We start from the raw sequence: 10529 nt of genomic DNA on the forward strand, positions 1-10529 counted from the left end.
TTGTATTTATATGTAAATGTTCATTCATTCTTCTAGGTATCATCACTCCAAATGAAATAGCAAAACTCGTAAGTCTAAAAATTCAAGCTTTCACTGTTTTTAAAAAAAAATATCTGGTGTGAACATCACACGATTTTCCTTATCCTATTGAATTATGCTTATTTGGGTGTTCTTCTACCCTAACTCTTCTAGGTAGCTCTAAATTTTTTCTTCAATCATGTCTCGACATTTTGTTCTATCTTCCGCCAGCCTATTGATTGCCCCGTATGTATGTTGGTTCATTCCTTGAGGTCATCCATCTACGTCCTTCTTTATCTTCCTCCATCTCTTTTCTCCTCGATTTTTCCTTCAGGGATTTTAGGTAGAAGTGGTCACTGCGCTCGCCTTGCGCGAGGGAGACCCGGTTTCGATTCCCGGTGGTTTCAAGAAATTTTATGATTACAAATGATTGATTCCGTGGCTGGATGTTGCGGGGTCCACTCAGCCTCGTGACGAAAATGAGTTATAGCTATGACAGTAAATGAGTAGCTATGACACTAAATGAGTAGCTATGACACTAAATGAGTAGCTATGACACTAAATGAGTAGCTATGACACTAAATGAGTAGCTATGACACTAAATATGTGATGTTCACACCAGATTTTTATTATGTGGACCAATATTTTTGAAGTGTGTGATATTAAGCTTATTGTTCTGAAGTCAGAACAATTTTTAGCTTTGTTTATTTTAGGCAGAGGAACAATAGCCGAATACTATCTAGCACTATAGCTGTTACTTGATGATAAATTACTTCCTTCGATCGGTTAATTACTAAATTATACAAGTTAGACGAATGAAGAATCCCTATAATAATTATACATATTATATTTGTGATTTTAGTTTCAAGCCTTCAACAGATGGCACACCCCCTTATTTTATTCTGCAAGGTGCAGATTGCATTCAATATTGAGTTAGTAAAACAGCCTGGATTTATTTTTACCCACTCAGCTGAGGGGAAAAAATCCCATTCATTTATGTCAAAATATATTTCCCCCTCTCTTGAGTATCTTGACTGACTGTTTCTTTATGAAATGTTTCCGCTAATGGATCATGCTAGGCTGGTAAATCTAGACATTCTGCAGGGTAGAACTTTGCACTAGAGTTAAACAAAACTAAAGGTAGACATGCTGTATGCTTCGACGAGTTTCTGGGGGACACGGATAATCTTTTACAACATGCCCTGAAATGAAACCATAAGATTTGGGAGCAAAAAACACTCTGGTTTGATGGGTCGCACTTGTATTATTTATGTATTTTTGTGGGCTGTAAGTAAATAACTTGCGTACAACTTGCGTAACACTCTGGTTTGATGGGTCGCACTTGTATTATTTATGTATTTTTGTGGGCTGTAAGTAAATAACTTGCGTACAACTTGCGTACTCTTTTATTTTCACCTTCTAGTTGCGTACCTACTAAAATGAAAAAAAAAAGTCCGACTTGCGTAATGGGTCTTTTTTATTTATTTTTCACAAGCCGAAACCCGTTGCTTCGCTCCGGATTTCTGCTAGTTAATCCTTAAGGCATGGTCGTTCATGTCACTCATTCATTTAGTTGTTGTTGTAGCGGCTTTAGCTTTCGCCGAATATGGTGTTGGCAGAGTAAAGAAAAGACATCTTTTTGTATCTGCCATACACCGGGGTAATGGTCTCTAGCCATGTTTAATTGGCTTGTCCTGAACCGTAGTCAACCATTGTGAGGACTTGTGCTTATTCTTTAAAAGCAGGGAGAACCCTTTGAAACTGCCTACTGCCAGAATTGAAACTGCCAGAAACTTTGAAAAGCCAGCCATACTGTGTGATTGTTATATGGGTAATATTATGATTGTATGTATGTGAAAAGCCCTATGTACTTACATACTTTGTTATGGGTATATGGACAACAGTGTGAGTCTATGTAATACCTAAACTATGTACCCTTATGTACTAGTTGTATGTGAAATATTATGCAAGTATGTAATAAGCCCTATGTACCTGCCTATGTAATGATTAAGTACATAGGTAATGTTATAATTCCTATGTATGTGCCTATGTACTTGGGTACTATGTATGTAATGGATACATGGGTAATGTTAATAAGCCCTATTGCCTATGTACTGTTATTGTGGAGTTAAGATAACAAGCGCGTATGACAGAGACCTACTGTGTATCAGGCCCAAGAACAGGGGGCTCCTGTGAGGAGAAGAAGCAAGAATGAAAACAATAACAATGTTCATTTTTTATACAGAGTGTCCCAAAAGTAATGATAAAATTTGAAAATAGGGTAAAGGAGAAAGCAAGTATTAAAACAATAACAGTGTTCATTGTCATATAGGTTGTATCAAAAATAATAATAATAAAATGACTTGAAAATAGAATCAAGGAGAATGAAAGAATCAAAACAATAACAGTGTTAATTTTTATACAGGGTATACCAAAAGTAATAATAAAATTTGAAAATAGAATAAAGAAGAAAGAAAGTATCAAAATAATAACAGTGTTCATTGTCATATATAGGGTGAATCAAAAATAACAATAAAATAACTTAAAAAAAAAAAAATAAAATAAAATACTTAAAGGAGAAATGAAGAATGAAAACTAAAGTAATGTTCATCATAATCTTCATTCTACAGGGTGGATCAGAAAATAAAAACAATAAAGTGAAAATAATAAGTAAAAAAAAAGAGAGAAAATAAGAATGAAAACAATGACATTGTTCATAATTATACAGGGTGTTCCGAAAGTAATAAAAAAAGAGGAAGAAAGAACATGATTTGTAAAAAAAAAGTATAATGAGAGTAATAGAAAAGATAAAAAGAAAACAATGAAAACAAACAATAAACACGTGCATAATTTTACAGGGTGGTAACAAAATGAAACTAACCATGTTCATTATCAATTACATTAGGTTCATTACCTATCAATTTAGCATACATTGTAATGTAATGTAATTTCTTTATTGGCAAAATATATACATTTAGTACAGAGAATCTTAGACAATGCACCGGCCTTCGATCGATGTCGACTGAACCGTCGACACTGCCTCGATAACATAGATTCATCTCGTCGATCGATGCGATGGCCGGTCGACTATGTCTGGACACACCTTTAGAACTAGGTCTATTCTACTGAAGAGAATATTGAGATTTCATTTGACAGCCTCAATATCTCAGAGGTAGAATGCTGGACTACTAATCTGGGGGCCTTGGGTTCGAATCCTAGCAGGTACATGAAAAATGTATTAGGGCCTACACGCCTACTCACATTAACCCAGCCTGAGTGAGGCGGGGAAAAGCCAGCACACGATTGCCCAGATGGTCACCCATCCGGATACTAAACACGCTTAACGTTGCTTATCTCCAGTGATCCATAGGGATCTTGTGTAGTCAACGTGCTATCGCTGCTGGCTTATTCTAGCCTTCTAGTATTCGAAAATAGACTATTGTAATGGGCTACTTGTTCTGCTATGTGTAAGCACAGTATTAAATGAGTCTAAAAATAAAGAATGTCAGCGTGGTTGTTTATTGATTCAAACATGCTAGAATTGCTAGACATACTGACTGTTTCGTCCCCAAATACCGACCTTTTTAACTCGACCTTAGGCCAGCCACTCACTATCAGGTATACCTGACCTCTGAGGACCACACACACTTTTGGAAAAACTCACCTTGTACTAATTTCCCCTTCAGAGCACTTGTAGTCCCTAGCAGGATAAACGAGGGGACTTTTCAGCCTGTAAACCTATCCCAGCAGAATCAACAAGGTATTATTCTGCTGGGATAGGTCGATTAGGACTGAAAAGTCCCTTTGGTTTATCTTGCTGGGAAACGAGTAAAAAGTCCCATCAAGGCAGGGATTTATAAGACCGAAAAGTCCCTGCTAGGGACTAGTCAAGTGCTCTGAAGAGGAAATTAGTACAAGGTGAACTTAAGTGACTCATATATCGTGTTTTATTAAACCTGTTAGGTAGTCGAATGGCCTTACTGTCGCTTTAACACGATACCTACCCGTCAGCCTAGTTAGCTTGGAAGCGCGCCTGCCTTGTAAGCGCTAGATCGCGGGTTTAATATCCGCCCAGGGCGAATTTTATCCTAAACAGATTAAGTTCGTTCTCGGAACGGCTGGCTTTCTTCTATCCTGTCCTCCTTCTTCTTCGATTTCGGACGATAAAACCTGAGCTACACATCTCTCTACCTCAGTTATAGTTTACAGTCTTTACAGTTCTCTATATTGAACTTTGTTTCACCCCCCTGTCAACCTTCAAAGAGTTAAATAGTAATAAAATCGTTCGTTCCGTGAAAAAGGTCCTGAGGCAATACATCATAATCATATCTCGTATATTACCTACGTGCAAGTGGACACGAAATACTCAAGGGGTTATCTTTCTGTGCAATAGCATGTCAAAGTAGCCTTCCTTTGCCGTAGCATGTCAAATGCCAATCTAAAATACTCCATTCATTCCATTTTCATTTTTTTTTATTTATTTTTTTATGGTCGTACTATTAGCTGTAATTTTGATGTAGAATTGTAGACTACAATGTGAATGAAGGAAATGGTGTCGATAGCAAAGCTTTGCCGCCTAGTTAGCTTGGAGGGTAGCGCGCTTTGTAAGCGCTAGGTCGCGGGTTCGATTCCCAAGCTAACTAGGCTGGCGGGAGTGGCGGGTAGGTATTGTTTTAAAGCGACAGTATTCGACTACCTAACAGATACGGTTCGTTCTCGGAACGGCTGGCTTTCTCCTGTCCTGTCTTCCTTCTATCAACGATTTCGGGACGATAAGACCTCGAAAGTTACAGTTCCCAAGTACAAGATGTTCACTGAGAAAAAAAAAAAAAAAAAAAAAAAAAAAAAAGAACCAAATTTCTGCTTTCTAGGTGTTGTGGTTCTAGAGATAGAGCGATCAGTGTGTGAAATGTGAATGGATCTCGTTCTTATAATATAAGATTATGAGTGGTGTGTGAAGGTACTTTGATAAATTTGAATATGAGAGTATGTACATATTTACTTGTGTAGGACTGTAGGTATCTAATTTTGAGAGTACATGATTTTATACTTATTGGTGAGAGAATTATATTCGCAGCATGTGTCTGGTATGTTTGTTTTGGGATGTTATTGTTTTAAATTTTGTTTTTCTGTTTTCGTTTTCTCATTTCCCTCCTCTTTCTTCTTTTTTTCCTTTCTTTCACTCCTCCTGTTCTTCTTCTTTCTCTCCTCCTACTCCTTCCACACTTCTATTTTTTTCCCCCCCTCCTTCCCCATTTCGCCGCTAGAAAGTCAAAGGGGCGTAAGTGACAAAAAACGAAAAATAATTGCAGCACAAATAGACTTAGGTGCGCTTTTTATTATTGTGTACACCAGTGTATCATCTTGTAGCAAGCAGAAACAAACACAAATGTGTTTTCAATCAATGAGATTTTTTTTTTCTTGCCTCTCCTGAAAAATTTGATAAAATCACTTACGCCCCTTTGACTTTCTAGCGGCGATTTGAACAGTCGCCTTTTCAATTTATGTCTCAGCGTTTAGGTCTAGGTTGTCTGTATTCTGGGTCATGAGCAAAGTTTTTTGAGATGGAATCTTTTCAATTTTTCCAAGAAGGAAAAAATGTGTCATTAGGGCCATTGGTTTGGTTTCCATTTGTTTAAGTCTTTTTTTTTATATCTGTGTAAATATCTTTTTTCATGTACCTACCTACCTACCTTTAGATTTTTTTCTCAGTGAACGATTGTCATTGAATGGAATGTTAGGGGTGGCCCACGCACACTCTGACTGTCTGACAGACCTTGGTCTGTCTGGTGGTCTGCAGTCTGACAGTCCTAGGTCTGTCAGACCACCGGAAGGTGTGTGGCGGAAAAAGCTTCCGACTTCTAGGTCTCTTAGCCGGTCTGAAGAATAATTGATTTTTCATCGTCCCTCAGACCGTTTGAGAGAGACCTAGAAGTCGGGCCATTTCCCATATTAATGATGGGGTCTACGTTTACTTTAAACCTACTATGGTTACTTCAGTTACTTGTGTAACAAAGACTTTTTTTATGTCTCATTCATGTTTAAAAGATAGGAGAGGAATTTGTGGTATCCCGATGTTGTTTACTTCAAATTCGAACCTCTTCTAGTTGTTTAGGTTTTTTTTGTTTACTTTCCTGAAGAGTTGTCTTATCTCATATCAAAGCGAGTAACATGGGTATTGAACATTGTTGATTTTTTTTTTTTTTTTTTTTTTTTTTTTTTTTTTTTATAGGTAAAATTAAGAAATTACGTTATTCTATTAGGTACTTACTTAGATGTGCGATTTGTGAGAGTGTGTACTTATGTATCTACTAGCTGAATTCCGTCGCTTCGCTCCGGAATCCCGCTAGTTCATCCCGAGGCATGGCCAAACCGTCGCTGAGAGCGGTGATGATTGCTTCTGAACCGCCAAACTGGAAGGGAAATCAAAAATCAATCATGAATAAATTCCTTGTGGTAAAACAGAGAGCTTTTTCGGTAAGTTTCAAATCTCTCTCTACTTCCTACTGAGAAAAAAAATAGAAAGTAAAAAATGGTGACAGGGTGTCACAAGTTTAGGGTGGAAGAACTCTATTATTGGGTTACGTCCCCTGATTTTGGCTGTTGGAATGCTATATTATAGAGTCGAGCTTCCCGATATAGAGTTCAATATTAGGGTGCCGAAACCCAGTCACCCGATTAAGCTGCCGGTACCCTAGTTTTTTTTCTCGGTGATACTGGTAATAGAAAAAGTTAATTAAAGCCACTAATTCGCCAAACTGGAAACTGTCGGATAAAACATGTACCTATAATTATAATAAATCACTAAACATAATAGGTAGGGTAAAAAAAAACCTATTTAGATAAGTGTAACTAACTATTTTAATTGTATTTTAATCAATTTATTTATTACAAAAGCCAGGTAGGTCGTAGTTACCTACTCGTATGTTTAAAACATGTTATCAGAATAAACCTACCCTAAAGTAGGTAGGTATTAACAGTGTGTTGAAAGAAAGCAAGTGGAAACATCGATAACCTTTATTCGTTATATTATGGGGAAAGTTCAACCTTAAATGTTAAAGCACCTAAATTAAAAAAAGTTCAACCTTGCCAGCCTAGTGAGCTTGGTAGCGCGTCTGCCTTGCAAGCGCTAGGTAGTGGTTTCGATTCCGCCCCTGCGGATTTTATCCTGAACGGATAAGGTTCGTTCTCGGAACGGTTGGCTATTTCCTATCCTGTCTTCCTTCTCTTTCAGGAAAATAAGACCGAGGCAATTACGGTTCCCTCTATAAATACGGTTCCCTCTATAAATACCTCTATCAAGTATTTTTCTTCTGCCCTTACAAGATTAATTATTATTATTAAACCCTTAAAAAAAGTTTAATACAAAATTGTAAAACCTATATGAGACCTTGGTAATACTGCGGGGATAAAGGGACTTTCCAGTCCTATCCCAGCAGGATAAACAAGGTACCTACCTATATTCTATTCTAAAAAAAAATTGATTTTTATTATTGCATAGGTATTAAAAAAAAAATCAGGGCCGGATTAGCAACTTACCGAGCTATCCAGGCCTAGCGTTAGGAGCATCATGAAGAAGATGAGAGACCAGAAGATGGAACCAGGCATGGTCGCTATAGCTGCCGGGTAGACGATAAACACCAGGCCCGGACCTGAAATAGGTACATGAGGTCATAAGTAAAATTTCTTCACTGTAGTAAGTTTTAGTTCACCCTAGGACACCCACGAGAAGAGATAGTAACCATACACTCGAACCCAATCAAACCACTCCTGAGCTTCGCAAGAGGATCAGGGGTGTTTGAAATGGAGGAGAGCCATTAACCATGTGAAGGCAATGCAATAGTTCTAAACTAAAATGAACGCGGCACACAAGGGTCAGGAAGAGACCGCCTTAACGTATTAATAAAAGTTGTAGTTGAGGCATCTCCACTAATTTTTATTTCAAGGCACATTGCATACTCAGTTGAGTTTCACGGCGTTCATACAAACACTGAGGTTAAGTAACGGTACTCTACAACTGCCAAAATCTTGACCAGCACCTGAGAGCTATGTCTAACTGATGAGTTCCGATAAGAACGAAACGCGTCTTGGGCTGCTCTCAGGTCAAAGATTCATTAGATTCAGACCACTAGTGTCGCCACTTACCTCTGACTTGGTGATGGCGTCAAAGTTGGGTTGCAGATAGTACTTGATCCCCTCTGCAGATCCAGGCAGTGTTATACCTCGGATGAGTAGAATCAGGAGAACTACGTAGGGGAACAGCGCCGTGAACCATCAATAAATTGATATCAATGGCGCTTAAGCTTAATTATAATAGAGCAGTTGCAAATGGGTAAAAATTATAAATAAATGGTCATTTCCTATGTAAAAAGTTGGGAAAAATCCTAATCTGAGGTCAAAACTCCGAAAACATAACTGTAAAAGGTCGCAACTGTATATGACTTTGAAACATCACCCAAGGAAGCGCAACTGATCTATTGGTGCATTTATTTAACACTAGCTGAATTCCGTCGCTTCGCTCCGGAATCCCGCTAGTTCATCCCGAGGCATGGCCAAACTTGTGGAAAAGGCATCCATGTGTCTAATGTAGCAGTTGTTTCATTGCTACGAAATAAAAACGGCGGTGAAACACTCTTTTTTTTTAATTTTCAAGCAGAGAACGTTAGTTATACCACACGGTATTTTTATATTATTAGTTTTCCATTGTTTCCCACGTTAGGCGTGTTACTAGCCTACAATCCAGCATAGTATGCAAACCTACAAGGGCAAAAAAGTGGTTGAGGGGGAAAGGAGGGTTAGGTGGAAGGGGACTGAAGGGGAAGGAAAAAGAGGAGCGATGATTGTAAAAAAATTGATGATGAGGAGGAGAAGGAGGAGGAAGAAGAAGAAGAGGAAGAAGAAGATAAGGGAGAAGAAGGAGAAGAGGAAGAAGAAGAAGATGAAGAAGAAGAAGAGGAGGAAGAAGAGGAAGAAGGAGGAGAAGAAGAAGAAGAGGAGGAGGAGAAGAAGAAGAAGAGAAGGGAGAAGAGGAAGAAGAAGAAGAAGAGGAGGAGGGAGAAGAAGGAGAACAGGAGGAAGAAGAAGAGGAGGGAGAAGAAGAAGAAGAGGAAGAAGAAGATAAGGAAGAAGAGGAAGAAGAAGAGGAAAATATTATTAATAAATAAATATTATGAAAATAAATAAATAAAAAAAAAAGAAGAGAAGAGAGAGTAGGAATAAATAGGAGGGTCAGGAAGGGGAAGCAGAGAAGAAGGAGGAGGAGGAGGATTGGAATAATAAAAAAAGGAGGAGGAAGAAGAAGAAGATGATAAAAAGGACCGCACGTAACATGCATTATGATGAAAGTTGTGATTTTATAAAAAGCTCATGATGTGATTGTGACGTGCTTTAATAGAGTGGTGCACTTTATACTAGTGACTAGTGATATTAAGTGAGGGAGAGGAGAGGGAGGAACTCGGGGGGGGGGGGAATGAGAAGAATAGGGGGGGGTCCTCTCTCTAGCGGAAGTAACAAAGTGGGGAGAAGAGGAAGTGAGAATGAGGGGAGGAAGAAAAAGAAGGAAAGATAGGAGAGAAGGAGGTAGATCCGAGAAGGAGAAGAAGAAGAAGAAAAAGACGAGAGTAAATCAGGGCTAAAGGTATACATAAAGGATAACGAGCGGAAAAAAGCAGAAAGAAACGAAAAAGAAAGGGTAAAGTAGTAAGATTAAAAAAAATGGGGGGGCAATTCCCAAATACAGTGATGAGTAGAGAGGGGAAGGGGCATTTCACACATTTAAAAGTTGAAAAAAGGGGGGGGGGCGGGGGCGACTTCAAACGACACATCACTTTACATTACACACACTGTACAGGATATAGAGAGGGGTAGGTACAGTCGAATCTGTCTAAAGTGGGACCTCGCTAGTGGGAAACCTGGATAACTGCGAAAAAAAAATCGTGACCCGTGACCTTCATTATTTTACTGAAAAACCCTGTTGGGGGACGAAAATCGAGCCTCCTATAAGTGGAATGACTTTTTCTATGTAAGACGCAAAGGAATAAATCTCGCTGAGCGGCCTACACACTGCGCGCCGGTCCCGGAGCGCTCTGTAGTGGGGAAAAGGTTGCCGTTTTCTTCACCCTAGGATCCGGGAGCCTTCTGCGGCCTCTGTAGGTGGGAATTTGTAGGAAAGCATAGTAACCCTTCAATGAATAGTTCCTCTTCCCCTCCAAAAACCGTCCCAAACCTTCCCAAACCTTCTATAAGTGGGAATGATAGGAAATTGGGAAGAACCTCTCTAAGTGGGAAACACTTTTTAAATGGGAACTCTGGATACAGAGTGGGAAAAAATCGCCGGTCCCTTGGATTCCACTTGACAGGTTCGAACTGATATATGTGGGACAAGAAGGAGAGGCTGGTATTAGGGGAGGACGGGTGGTGGTAAGTTAACGGTTTGAAAGGAACGGACTTGCGACAACAGTAATTCATTTCCCCGCCACTTTCTCTCGATCCAGGCGAAAATGTACTCTCAC

This window comes from Diaphorina citri, unplaced genomic scaffold (genome assembly GCF_000475195.1).
Source record: "Diaphorina citri unplaced genomic scaffold, Diaci psyllid genome assembly version 1.1 scaffold576, whole genome shotgun sequence".
Classification (NCBI taxonomy): Eukaryota; Metazoa; Arthropoda; class Insecta; order Hemiptera; family Psyllidae; genus Diaphorina; species Diaphorina citri.